Raw genomic sequence first — 14,057 nt, 5'->3', positions numbered from 1 at the left:
TCCTCCTCCAGTGCGAAAAGATAGAGTTATGCTTCTGCCTAATTTCTGTGAGACCAAATCTGAAAAAAGAGCTATTTTTTTCATTTCCACATATGTTACAATGTACTGGTGCAGGGCCATTGTGGGGCAATGAAGTGGTTCTTTGACATGATGAAGAGATTAGACATATCATCACTTGTGTTTTGCTGCTCCATCTTCTTTGCCAGAGGTTACTTCATAATGTAAAGCACAATAAAACCAGAAGACATGGAGGATTTGAGGAGAAAAACTGTAGGTAATGAATTTCTTTTCCCTGTCTGTGGACACGTCTGGGATATAACATGTAGGGTGATGATATTCCATGGTCAGCAGCAACACCTTTGTTGCCATGCTTTGCATCCTCTGATTGCCTCCCTCTACAGGCATGTGTAATGGATGACAACGCGCTTTCTACCTAGATGTTTTTTTCCTGGGATGCTGTTTATTCCTTGTTTTATGTACGTTTCCTGCACATTTGTGACTGATGAAGAGTCAGTTCCCATGTTCCTCCCAGGGACTGTTCTGATGTTGGTGGCGTTTTTTGCTTGTGCCTTCCCTTTTGCTAAGGAAAATTAGGGAGCAGCTTTTCCATACTGTGGTTAAATCCTCCTGGTGTCCGTTGAAGTAAAGCAGGTGCATGCTGGAGTCTTGTTAGATCAGGAGCTGTCCCCTCTGTGTCCTTTGAGGAAAAATGGTGAAGAGAGTCAAAAGCTGGAATGCTGCCCAGCAATCTTAATTTCTGCCTCGAACACAGCTGCGAGACAATTTTCCTGGAGAAAATACGAGGTTGACAAATACCACTGAGTAGCCTGTTTGGGAATTTTACCATAACAAATAAGCCATTTTGTTCACGCCTGAGGCTCTCAGATCTGTACCATACGTACCTCTCCTCCTGTCAGGCTGAGGGCTGGATTCCCTGTGCTTGCCTCTGTACTCTTACCTACACAGCTGTTAGCCATTACTCTGCATTCTGTTTGTCTATCTTTTAGATGAAGGATTTTTTTTTTTTTGCTTGATTTAATTCGACTGGGATAAAGTAATTATGCAGAAACCACGATATCGCTGATGGTAAGCAGACTGTACAGAATATAACTGTCTAAGCAGAAATGGGTAAAACTTGGTTTTATGCTACTTCTGTAGGGGGATGTGAAATTATTTGACATTGTGTCTGCATTTTTGTGTGTATTTTTTCACCTAGGAAACCCCATCTCTTCTCACCCATCAAGTTTACCGGAACTTCAGCATTTGTGGTTGATTGAAATAGCTACTTTGAAGCCAAAACGAAATTTAAATAAAATATTCAAGGTAAAGTTGTCTAAAACCCTGGTGCTTTACCATGCTTGTTCAAACTGTTTTATCACAGTTGGATACCCCACCCCTGGAAGCATTCAAGGCCAGGCTGGATGGGTCTTTGACCAGCTTGGTCTATGGGAGATGTCCATGCCTATGCAGGGCTGGAGCTAGATTATCTCTAAGATCCCTTGCAATCCAATCCATTCTATGGTTTTATTATTGTATGTTAAGGATATGCTACACAAGAGTGTATTGACTGTGTGATTACCTTACTTAAGTTTGTTTGATACAAATGTAGTGTTTACAGTACTTAATTTTCAGGACAAAGTTGGGAATCTAAGATCCTTTCAAAAGATAAAATACATCCAAAAGCTGTGGTCTTCATGTAGCTAAAATGTTACTAGAGGCTGGACTTGCAGAAATGCCTGCTGACTGAAAACATGGCTTCCCATCCAAAGACATTTCAAAAGGTCTAATACCCTGGAAACCAGATTCAATCCATCTTAAAATAAAACTTAATTACCTCTGAAGGTCCTGTTCTGAAAGGTGAGTTAAAGCCTGCTGTTTTGTGTAATCACACAAATATGTTTTGTAAGCTTTCCTTAAAAATGTCCAGCTGGCCTGAGCCGAGCTGCACAGGCCGGCAGAGCACAGCATTGCCGCTGGGATGCTCCCAGCAAACCCAGCAGGACTCCAGCGCTCTTGTAGATCTGGACGTGGAAACTGACTTCAGTGGGGCTGGGAGCACTGGCAAGAATGCTGAGAGTTACATCTTTCTACTTCAGAAACTCAAGGGAGATATTAAACATCCGCTTGATCAGCAGCAAACTCCCTGCTCCAATTCTCGCTCAAAGGATGTCATGTCTAATGGAGCTGAGCTGCCAGAAAGCTGCACCTGAGTGAGGAGGATTTCTGCCTCAGGTTAGTCCCCAGTTCAGATCCAGAAGAACTGCCAGAGGAGGGAGCCAAACTTCATTTCTATATTTATTTATATTTCTAAATATTGGCAATATTTATTTTGCTGCTGTTCTTTGCTGCGCTCCTGCACTTTCTGCTTCCTTTGTGGTAGGAGGAAGCCAGGTACAGAATACTGTGTGCTCATGAACTACTTCTACTCAAAGGTCCTGCTTTAGATTCCCTGCTTGTGAGGTGGTATGGGAAGGGAGATACTCTGCTCTCCTCAATCAGAAGACATAGTAGAGCAGCTGTTCCCAGTAACAATAATGACACTATTGCTGAGACAAACATTTTCACAATGATGCATGGGAACGCTAAATCCAAACCACATTGTTTAGCTAATGCATGCTTTCGCTCTGCTAAAGGGGAATGTCACATAACTGAAAGTAAATTGAAGAGATCAGAGTTTAGAAAATATGACAAAGTTGAAAACTTAAAGCTGTAATACACAGTAACATCCTTTAGCAGTGAAATCAATGATCCAAAGTGGTGTGTGTATGTGTATTTTATGGCAGTTTATTAGGTATGACTCCCCTCTGGCCAGTCCAGTGAACAGACACTGTTGTGAGTCAGGAATGCTTTCTGCCAAGCACTTCAGTGAAGCTGAGTATAGCATATAGATCTCCTTTCCCACAGAACATATCAGGCATTGCAACATATCTTAGATATGTCAGACTGTAGGTATGGTTTCTGGCATTTTTCTTTAATCTGCACTCCCAGCTGGGACTAATGAAACACTGCTCTCAAGGCTTGTGCATGCACATGTGTTCAGAGAGTCCTCACACACTGTTTTAATAAGGTAATACTTTTATTTTCGTTAGCAAGAGAAGAAGTACTTGCCTTCAGTAGTGATGTGGTGCAACAGCTTAGAGAAAGGAAAGTTAAAGATGAATGGAGACTTGAAACATTTAATTCACAAATTAATTACTGAGCTAGTGATATCTACCTTAATATTGTGACAGCCTTGCTGCTGGCACTTTCAAAATAACTGATATGGGTTTGAAAGATTGCTGGAGAGCCTTTTCCTTCTGGCACTGTTGTGGAGAGATTGCTAAGTTTAGAGCACAAGAATGCAAAGTTACTCAATCAAACACAGAAGTCTGCTAAGTTCATGCAATAAATGGAGATAAAAATGGGGTTTTGTTTCTTACCAGAGGATCACGGTCAACTTTCCCCCTTCCTTTTCACTGTGCCTTCGCTGTATGTTCTGGGCAATGGTGATTCTACCAGGTCTGATCAAAGCTAGAAACACCTTTGGCAGTGGTTTGAAGACTTCATCTGAACTCAGCCAGCAAAGAAGAAAAAAGGGAAGGGGAAGCATATTAAGGATTTGAAAACTATTTTTAGGTGTGCAGACTAGGGAGCTGACAGCAATATCTGATGGCAGTACCAAAGTGCCTTTGTGATTACTTGGTTTTCATGTTAGAGAGTAGAGTCTGTCAGCACATTGATTGTTTTTACTGTCCAGCCTCCTGCTTTTGAAGAGCTGCTCTAGTTTATTTCAATGATACACTATACAGTAATCTTGCCTATTTAAATAAATGGAATTCAGTACTTTCAACAAAAGCCCTGGACATTACAATCCTCCCATGCATTGTCAGGGTCCTGGGGCACTGTAGCTCGTGAATAACACAGATGGAGGAAGGTTTATAGAGTCTGTGGCAGTGGTTTTATTTCATATCCAAAGTGCGAAAAGTTTCTTCCAAAGAACAACATTATATGATACTTTTAAAATAAGTAGGCCTGCTTGGCCTTACAAATAATTGTGCAGGTGCTGCAGGACTTTGTGATGGAGCCTTTTGCAGGGAAAACTGGAGTGTTGCAGAGGCTGTGTGCTAACGCAAAAAGCCAAATTAAAAACGTATGCAGCCACACTGCAGCATGTGGGTGGCTTTTAGGCAAGTGCAGAGTGTTGTTAAATGTCGAAATCAAATATAGGCATGGGGAAAACTGGTGTGTGAATGGAAAGACTGATCACATGCTTGTCCTGCCATTTATATGTGTGGTAGGCTCTTCTGAAATTCAAAGTCTGCCTAGCAGCAAGCCAGCTTGTAGGGAAATACAAATCTGACTTTTAAGTCTTCATACATTTCTAAAATCTAGCCTTTCTGCAGGTCTGAAAAATAAAGTTTGCATTTACAATTTATTAACAGCTGCCTTTGCATTTTCCTGTTGAGGCTGTGGACTTGCCGTCTGCTCATTCACCCTGATGATGTTGCCTATAAAACCTGACAACTGGCAACTTAAGTAATGAGTATTAACTTCAAAACACAGCCCTGACGTAAATGAAATCTCTGTATTGTAGATTTGAAAACTGAGGTACAGAGATTAAATATTTGCTCAGTATCCTTTGAAAAGCTGTAGCATAGACAGAATTTGATCTTTGCTCTGGAAAACCTCAGCCTAGTACTTGATAGTGACCTTTTTATCATCTTTTAGGTAAGATGCCAAAAATTCATGCAACGCTCCCTCTTCATTTGAAGAACGAAATATTAAGTAAACAGTAATGATTTAGGCTGCCTAACCTGAAACAACCCGGTAACCCTGAGATTTTATTGTGTAAGATGAAGACTTGGTTGATTTAAAACAGTTCCTGATATGTGATGACCTAGTCCTTCTCTACTGTCTAGGTCACCATATGCAGAATACTCTTTTTTACAAGTTTAAAAAAGCACAACACTATTTCAAGTCAGGCAAATGATTGCATTGAATATTGGCCAAAACAATAGATAAAATCAGCTATAAAAAAATCCAAAAAACTCAGGTACTTTTGGTGGATTAAGGCAGGAGAAATAAGCCTAAAGTTTTCTAAAGTAAATGAAAAAATGATGCTTCATGTTCTTTAATCCTCCCTCTTCCCCCTGTCCCTTTGTGTAGCTATTTTATCCATTCTGTTTAGGAGAGTCTTGCCCTGAATGCTTTCGCCAGTTGCATCACCTTTTAATGTTCCTTCTGTTCATTTGCAACTACTTGGAGCTGTAGTTCCTTTTATGTCACTCACCCAATATTTAGAATTTGTAGTTTCCTCAGATAATTGGCCATCTTGACAAGAAGAGTGACACAATCAGCTGTCAGATACTTTTCATTCCTGACTTCCATGCCAAAACTGACATGTGGATATTGGAATAATAATGTGTTATCTTAATTAGGTGTATCTTCATGATACATGCTTTATAACAGATAGAGCATATGAAACTACTGCAATGCCTTGCCAGGGTATCTTTGAAATGAGATTCCCTACTTAAGAGTTTTCTTCCTTCTTAAATAAATAAAGAGTAAACGAACAATTGCAGAGTCCAAGTCTGAATCTTAGCACTTCCTGTTAAACCTCACAAAATAGTGCAAGAAACATGTTTGGTCTGCTTTCTAAGGTTTGATGATGTGATAGGAAGGATGTTGTATGTAACATCAAAGAATGATGTTGTTATACCTCTGAAGCCTGACTTCTGGAAGTCCAAGTGAAATAATGTATGCTCATTTTTCTCCATAATATGGCAGTTTTTAATAGGCTTGGATTCTTATCAGAAATGTTCCAACGATTTACTTCATTGTGTTTGTGTGTGCTTTTTTTTTTTGACTATCCAAATTTCTCTCACACTTTTCGAAGTTTTGTTAAGTGACTCCCTGCTGCATTTAGTTAAGAGCGGTGCCGAGCAAACTGCGAGCTGCCAAAACCAGCCAACAAAACACTGGTGATGAACAAATGTTTCTGCTCTTTCAGCTCATGGTGAATGTCACTGTTTCCTTAAGTCCAGCATCATGTTCAAGTGGAAAATGGTGCAGACAGGGCTACAGACCTGAACAGTGTTTTGGACCTGAGCAAACAGAGTCTGGCTGAGGATCAGGGTGGATCATAACTTTCACACTTGCTCTCTACATATGTTAGGATTAAAGTCTTGGGAGTATTCCTGGGCCCAGTGATCTTTCTTGAAATAGACTTCTTGGAGCTGTGCATGATGATCTCGGAGCACAATTTAGATAATTTAGATCTGTGTATTTATGTCTCTTAGAATGATTACAGACCTTTTTTTGTGAAAGACTGTAGAATATGAACCTTTAGAGAGTCTTGCAGAACTGTGTAATGCACAAAAGGTAATTCATAGGGAATGACTGGATTAGTTTCTTCTCCATACCCTCTGCTGCAGTGAATATACTCTGAATATACTGTGCTTTTCTCCATTTTCTCCTCCAAACATAGTCTGAGTGGAAGAGGTCCTGCCTGTTGTAGCATGCCTCATTAGTGTGTTCTCATCATTGTCCTCAAAACCAAGTCCATTAATTGTCTATGCTACATGTCCATATGATGTTATGCATGTGGTAGGAGGCTTAGAGAAGATCAGTGATTTTCCCAGGAGGGGAGATGTGAACCCAGGGCAAAGTGTTTGCTCAGCCATTAGCTCTGCTGCAGATTATTTTAGTAATCTGAATGAGATTTTTTAAAACCAAAGCCAGTCAGATATCAAATAGAGACAAATAAAGTTTCAATAGTTATGAAGAATACCCAATTCCTTCTTTGTCCTGTGAATGGGATGTGCTTTAAAGGTGGGAGCAGGTGACAGACTCCTAGTATTTCTGGCTGTGCCACTAATTTCCTTCAGAACTAATGTTTTTCTACAAGTTATACTCGCATGGCATACTTATTTATAAAAATCCCTTTAAGAATCTTAGATGAGAGACCAAAGCCATTGAAAAAAATGCAGATTTCAAGATTACACAGTGCAATAGCTGACCATTTCAGGAGAAAGGGGTCTCTCTCCAATGTTAACTTGTGGGAGGTGGAAGTGATAGCTTTCTTCAACTATGTGTTCCAGATCTGTACAAAAATGCAGAGGTAGATTCTCACAGAGTATCTTTAAATGGTGTTTCATAATAAAGGACTTGAACCTAGTTCTTCCATATCCAGTCTCTAGGATCTTTTGGATCAAGCAGGCATGTTTTCTTACAATCACAGAGTCCTGGAATCATTAAAATGGCTAAAGACCTCAGTGTAAGCCCTCTGCTGCGGAGTGCTAATAACACCTTGAAGCAGACTGATTTTTCCTAGGAGACATTTATGTTAAAACTAGTAAATCCCTATAACATCCCTATTGGTTTGAATAAAACAGTATTTTTGTACACAGAAATACTCAGTTTAAAAATTCCCAGCTTATACTTGGTGATACAGTCACAAAAGCCACTTGGTATGTTGTTTATGTTTCTTCTGATGCCCTAATGAAGATTGCTGCTCTCCTTTGAGTTCATCCTGAACTGCTCTCCTCTGAGTTTATCAAGCACATAATTTAGCAGTGTGTTGCAAAACTCTGTACTACTGTATTAACTCCTAGCTCCTAGCTGTAATCACAGAATAAGGCTAGCATGATGCTAAGTATGCTACAAACAAAAAAGATCTGTGGTGGTCCCCAAAGTATCTATCACCAAAATGTAAGTTAAAAGTTGAGAAGTGGATAGTATGAATGGAATCTGTGTGTATGTGTGTGAGTGTAGCAAACAAATACTAAAATAAACAAAAAATAACAATTTTATGTATCTTGCTTGACAAGGCCTTATCTGTGTAATGCAGAAAGGTAGAACTCTGAAGAAAGGTTTGAAATTATAAATTAATTTATAAAATTATCGATTTTAACATTACTAAGTCAGCAATAATATTAGATGTCTTAATGAACTCTAGAGGGCAGTACTGTGAGCGAAGGTTTCAGTGATGCTTTAAAATAGGACATAATATTTTGGCAGATCTTGTTTTAATGTAGCTGTTACTTAAGAAGGATGAGGGAAGCAACAACAGTCTACTTGCATCTAGATAATTGTATTTGCTTATTACAGGTATTGTCTTGTTGGTTGCAAACTACACAGTTCATAAGCTGGTCCTGCCAAGGGCAAGGTCAAGGAGAAGTCAAGAAGAACACGTAGGATAGGTGATGTCTTTTAATCTAATATGCCAAACCTAAATCAGCAAACATCTGTGTGATGCTGCTATTGCTAATGGATGTTTAGGAACGCCAAATGTGTGGTCAGCCCACTAATTCTTTAGAATCAGAGAATATCTCAAATTGGAAGGGACCCATAAGTAATGCTCCTGATGCAGCTTCATTCCATTTCCTTGTGTCCTACTGCTGGTCACCAGAGAGCAGATCAGCACCTCCCAGTCTGCTGCTGTCCTTGGGGAAGTTGTAGACTATGATAGTCCATCCCTCAGCCTTCTTTTCTCCAAGCTGAACAAAACAAGCAGCCTCAGCCACTGCCCTACGTCTTGTCCTTGAGGCCTTTTACCATACTGGTTGCCCTCCCCTGGATACACTCTAATAGTTTGATGTCCTTCTTATCAAGAACCCAAACCTACACACAGGACTTGTGGTGTCATCACATCTCTGATGCTAAAGCATTGTGTACTTGCTGTTTAAAATTTGTCCATTATAATGAATGTAGTCATCTGCTCTAACTTCGGGTTAAGGCTGTGCATACTGCTGGAGAAAAAGCACATCTCTGAACTGGAGACAAATGATGAATCTTTCTCCCCATTTCATCTGCTCTCCTATGAGAAGGTAACCATTCTTCTTTCAGTTCTTTCCTTGTTTAATAAGCATATTTGGGTGATTTAGGATGAGTACTCCATGAATGAAGAGATTATGCAACATATGTGGTCGAGATAAAGAAGTGATCAGGTTCAACTTAAATTTAAGGATGATCAGAAAACTTACAGGGACATATTCATAAACTATAATGCCACTTAGAGTCTGGAAGTGGTGCAAGACTGCTGGTAAAGAATTTCTTTGCTCAGATAGGCCATTCCAGTCTTCTCTTTCTCGACTTCTCTATGGATAGCAGAATTGTTATAATATTTAATTCTATATGGGATAGCACCTTTCTGAATGATGAGTGTTTATAAAAGCTCTCAAACTTGAAAAGCAAGTAGCATTCTTCCCCTTGACAGATGACCCAAGGATTTTTAATAATAGTAAACGTTAAGCGTAGTGGAAGAAAATTGTGAGTTTCTAAGGCAAGAGTAGTAATGTCGTTTAAGGAATTTATACAGGCCCAACTGGAAAGTCATCATGTGTTACTGAAGCTTGGTTTGCACATGGGAATGTGGCTGGCAAAATAATGTTAAGAAGGATCAGGGCAGTTATGTATGATGAGGTGCCAGTACTCAAATAGATATTCCTATGGAAAATGGCTGAAGCTCAGCTGATGGCTGATACCAGTTTTGCTGCATATTTCTGCACTATGCTATCATGTAATTACCACTTAGTGCATGAATCTGAACAGCATGAAAAACCTCACCCCTAAGCCAATAAAACTGGCATTGTCTTAATAGAGATACAGTTACAGTAAAGGAAAACAAAAATTTGTAACTAAAGAGTGCTCTAATTTCAATTGCTAATTTAAGTCTTACTGGCAAAAGAATTTACAAAGTTTGGACAAGTTCTGCTGGTGTAGCTCTGCTAGAAGTCTTTTTGTTAGGAGTCAAACTGGGAGTCTTTTGAACCTCTAATGTGCTGCACAGAAGGAAAGAGAAATGCGTTCTTGCCTTTTCCAGATAACAGCGGAGAAGCTGCCCAGTCTGTCGCGCCCAACCATGCTGCTGAATCGCTACACTACAGATCCCTGGTATCAGCAACTCTTCATCAATCTGGCAAGACTGAAGCCAAGTCTAAAAACAAACATTTCCTCCATGAACAATATGTTTGTTATATTTTCTCATTTGTTTATGATGGCTGTGTCAGCCGCACTGATTTACATAAACACTGCCAATCCTGGGACGTTACATTCTCAACAAAAGTAGCTGAGTACAAACAGCATTCCGAAGTTTTAATTCATATTGTATAAACATAACAGATGTTGATAAAATGAGCCAAAAAGAAAATACAACAAAGGAGACCATTTCAAGGGGGCTTTTGATTAAAATACATTCCAGATTGACAAAATGATACAATGCTAATGGAATAGATCATTTAAATGTCATTATTTGGCTCTTATAGTCCTATAAAGCAAATATAAAGCAACACTTTTGAGATTTAAACTCCATTACACTACAGTGCCTATACATCAACTATAAATAAAACTATATTTCTTTTCCCTTTCCTTTTTTTTTTAATCCCTCCTATGACATCGCCACATTTATTTCCTAAATACTGTACTAAAATACTGGGTCCAAAAGCAATAATAAGTTTGGTATACAGAGTAAGGACTAAAATAAATATATTATAAACAAAATAAATGCAGTTTCTGCCTCGGTGAATTTCCAGTCATTGAAACTGAGATGGGCGACACTGAGAAATCCAGGTCAGAGGCCTAACTCACTTGGGTTTTCTTTAAAAAGATACAAAATCTGCTTCTGTTAATTCATGTGTAAAGATGATGAGACTTCATTTGAGATCCATCTGGTCTAAATTCCTTGCTTTGAGAATAGCTAGAAGGAGAGAAAGTTTACAAAACCCGCAATGCTCCTAATATGCATTATCTAGTTTAGTTTGAGAGTTTTTTTTAATAGATAGGAAAATTGAGGTGGAGGGAGGACACATGGTTTTCCAAAGTTCAAGAGGAGGTCATACATGGAAGTAGAAGCCAGCTCAAACTGAGGCCCAGTCCAGTGCTCATGCCTTTGGGCCACACAACTTTTTTATTGTGGGAAACCTATAGAACTCAATTACATTTCATACTGATGTGATCCCTGAAGCAACAAAGTTTAATATCTCTTTCAACAACCTGTTATTATCACTCATGAAAGCTCTGTTTCTGATATCCACATAAATATCCATTGTGAATTTCCTGGGTGCAATGATTTCCTGCAGTGGTGATTTCCACAGCAAAATTACATGCGGTATAGAAAGAGGAAACCTCTTTACTTTTAATTTGTTTTCTTCCTTATGTCTTTGAATGCCTGGTCTGTTCTGTAAATGAGAGAGGGAGAAGAGATGTGCCTTTCTATGCTGTGAAATAAAATTAATTTATTTTCTTTTATCATGTCTTTTTTTCAATCTTCCTCTGTCTGGGGAAGCATAGCATTGGGAAGCAAAATACACCTTCTTTGACAGAACTGGCCAAGTCACGGGAATAATACTATGGAATTATGGGGAAAATAAAGTCTTAGTGAACAACTACATACTCTATATAGACCAGCCTGGTTGACAATAAAATGATCTTTAGGTCTGTTCCTATCAAGAAACCATTAAAACCCTCATAGTTTTCAGTCACCAGAGTTTAGTACTGGTAGGCCCACTTCTCGCACCCATTTAATTGATTTTCTTCCTTGCAGCCTATGTTTCTACATGAACTGATTTTTATAAGTGTGTATTACAAAATATTATAGAATGTCATAAATGGTTGTGTAATGAGATAGCAGCAATAAAAAAGTTTAAAACTTAATAAACATTGGGGTCACTGACCATTTTCAAGCAAATCTTAGACCAGAAAAGTCTTAGAAAGTGGACCTCAACTTTGCTTTTCCAGTCTGTGAAACTTGAGTGCATTCCAGTCATAACAATTTATTTAGATTGAAACTTATGGTTTACCAAAAATTAAAATGGTTCTTTAACTACGGTATTTCCTGATGTTTTAGGTATAATTGAGGATGTGGAGCATGGAGAGAATCCATGTTCTTATTGGATCCTGTAGAACCTGCAGAATTAAGTGTTTGGAATGATCAGCAGGAAGGACTTGATGCCTTTCCTGCTGGAGGAGAGGCTCAGGCTCCAGCTGGCACCAGAGAGCCCTGATGCCAGTGAGCAGCCCCTGGATTCAAAGCCATGCATGCCTTCTTAGGCTTTGTCACTTGTTTTGGAACCCATGTTCTTCTTCAGGAAAACATAATCAGAGCTTTTCCACTTGATTCCTTCCAGGAAGACATGCTTAAAAGGTGTAGTATCTTGACATTAAAGATTGTAGCCCCAGAGGTGTGTCCCTTCAGCTGCTTGGTGACTACAAAATTCACTAATTTAAATGCTTGTGAGAAAACATGAGAATTCACATGTTTATGGAAGACATATAAAATAAGATGTGAAAGACGGATGTCAAGAATGCTTTTGTCATGCTGTGTCTATGTCTCTTGAAAAATATCATAATCATCAGCAGCAGCTATGTTGGCAAAGCCTTTCAGTGAAGACTAAGTCTTCAGCCTCTGAGTATTTGCCTATTAAAAATGAAAATGTTTTAGATTTCCTCCAATGATTTTGATGTTTAATTTTGTTCTGTTAAATACCAGAGGGATGCCCACATTTTTGGACATTAAAACCAAACATGTAAGAAGGAATCCACCACTATTAATGTTATAATGAATACCAAGGAAAACTAGTAATAATTTATTAGTTATAAAAACTTGCCAAAATTCCTGAAAGTGAATTTCTGGTATTTGAATCATGCAGCTCTGACTTTTGTATAAGTCAAAGATTTGTTGGATGTTCTCTAGTTTTCCTTTTAGGAATTTGTCTTTAATACTAATAATGTTGTTTCTGTACCATCATAGAGAAAGCACAGCACTTTGAAACTGGAGTCCAGTCAATGCATATTACTGGCAGCCCAGAAATGCTCAAAGTCACATGAGACAGGCTCTTTAAATGATCATTTAAAAGATGTCATATGCAGGGAAAAAAAATGCTCTGCAAATCATCCATCTAAGAGATATGGAAATGAATGTTTATTTAGATCCTGTTATAGTTTGTAATCTTTTGCTCATTAGTACACTAGCAGGGTCATTGTCACTACTGAGCTGTGCCTCACCTACCTGGAAAATGCCAAATTCTTCTTGAAGGAATTAGGGTTTGTGTGATAGAAGAACTATATAGAAATCCCTGGTGATTTTCTCTTAAGGCAGTGAAAATTTCTTATCTTGATAACCAAATTTACTCTTTGGAACATGGTGTGACCTGTGCAGGGCTGGGAGTTGGACTCGATGAACCTTGTGGGTACCTTCCAACTGAGCTTACTCTGTGTGACTCTGGGATTCTGAAATCTGAGTAATCTTGCCATGAATTTGCATTTTTGGTTCAAAGCCCATTGCTGATTTCCTTTTCCTTGATTTATTGAGTACACAGAGTATCACCTTTTTAAGACCTGAGTAATGTAATTTTTTTTTTTGCTTACCATGTCTGTGGCTAAATGACTCAGTACAAATTGTAGTTGGGGTGTAGTTTCCAGAGTATGAGAGCTTGAGACAGCCAGGATAACAGTAACTTGTTACACAATTTTGAACTGGTCACTTAAATGCTCGGCATATCGTTTACTCTGCCTTTAAATTTGGAACAGTGATGTGAATCCACCACAGGTACTGTGAAGAGTATATGTGCAAAAGATGTTATAGGAATATAAACTATTTATAAGAATATTTTGGGCTGACCAGCTGTAAAAATCATAGCGGGGTTGCCTTTTTTTTTCCCCTTTTAGTACAAGTGTAATTTCTAAGCAGAAGTTCACACAATTTACATGGAACTTCTCATAACTCTGTTGGGTGGGGCACAGCATGCTGCATTTTTCCATACATTATGTATCTAGTTTCATTGCTAGATGAGGGTTTCTTTGTTTATTTGGTTTGGTTTGGGTTTAGTTTTGGGTTTTTGTAATGTATATGTGTTGGTGAAGACACACAAAAGAGAATTCTTCCCAGGACTGAAAGGAGGCACTCCTTTATATTCTGGACTCCAGTGACAAACTCATCACAAATGATAATAGCCTCATACATACAGGAATGTGAAAACAGATGAAATTGGTAGGAATTTTTAAATTAATATGTCATTCTCATGATCTTCATATAGAAGAGGTCTCAAAGGAATCACAGTAACATGTAGTCATATCATCAC

At 38.6% G+C, this 14,057-nt stretch overlaps 1 pseudogene; it reads left to right on the top strand.

The window, feature by feature from the left end:
- Positions 1-12,027, top strand: part of LOC121356830 — a 76,421-nt pseudogene extending 64,394 nt beyond the window's left edge.
- The last annotated feature ends 2,030 nt before the right edge of the window (positions 12,028-14,057 follow it).

This window comes from Pyrgilauda ruficollis, unplaced genomic scaffold (assembly GCF_017590135.1).
Source record: "Pyrgilauda ruficollis isolate IOZ18807 unplaced genomic scaffold, ASM1759013v1 scaffold30, whole genome shotgun sequence".
NCBI classification, from domain to species: domain Eukaryota; kingdom Metazoa; phylum Chordata; class Aves; order Passeriformes; family Passeridae; genus Pyrgilauda; species Pyrgilauda ruficollis.
The sequence above is the reverse complement of the archived record's forward strand: the minus strand, read 5'-3'. Positions and strand labels throughout refer to the sequence as shown.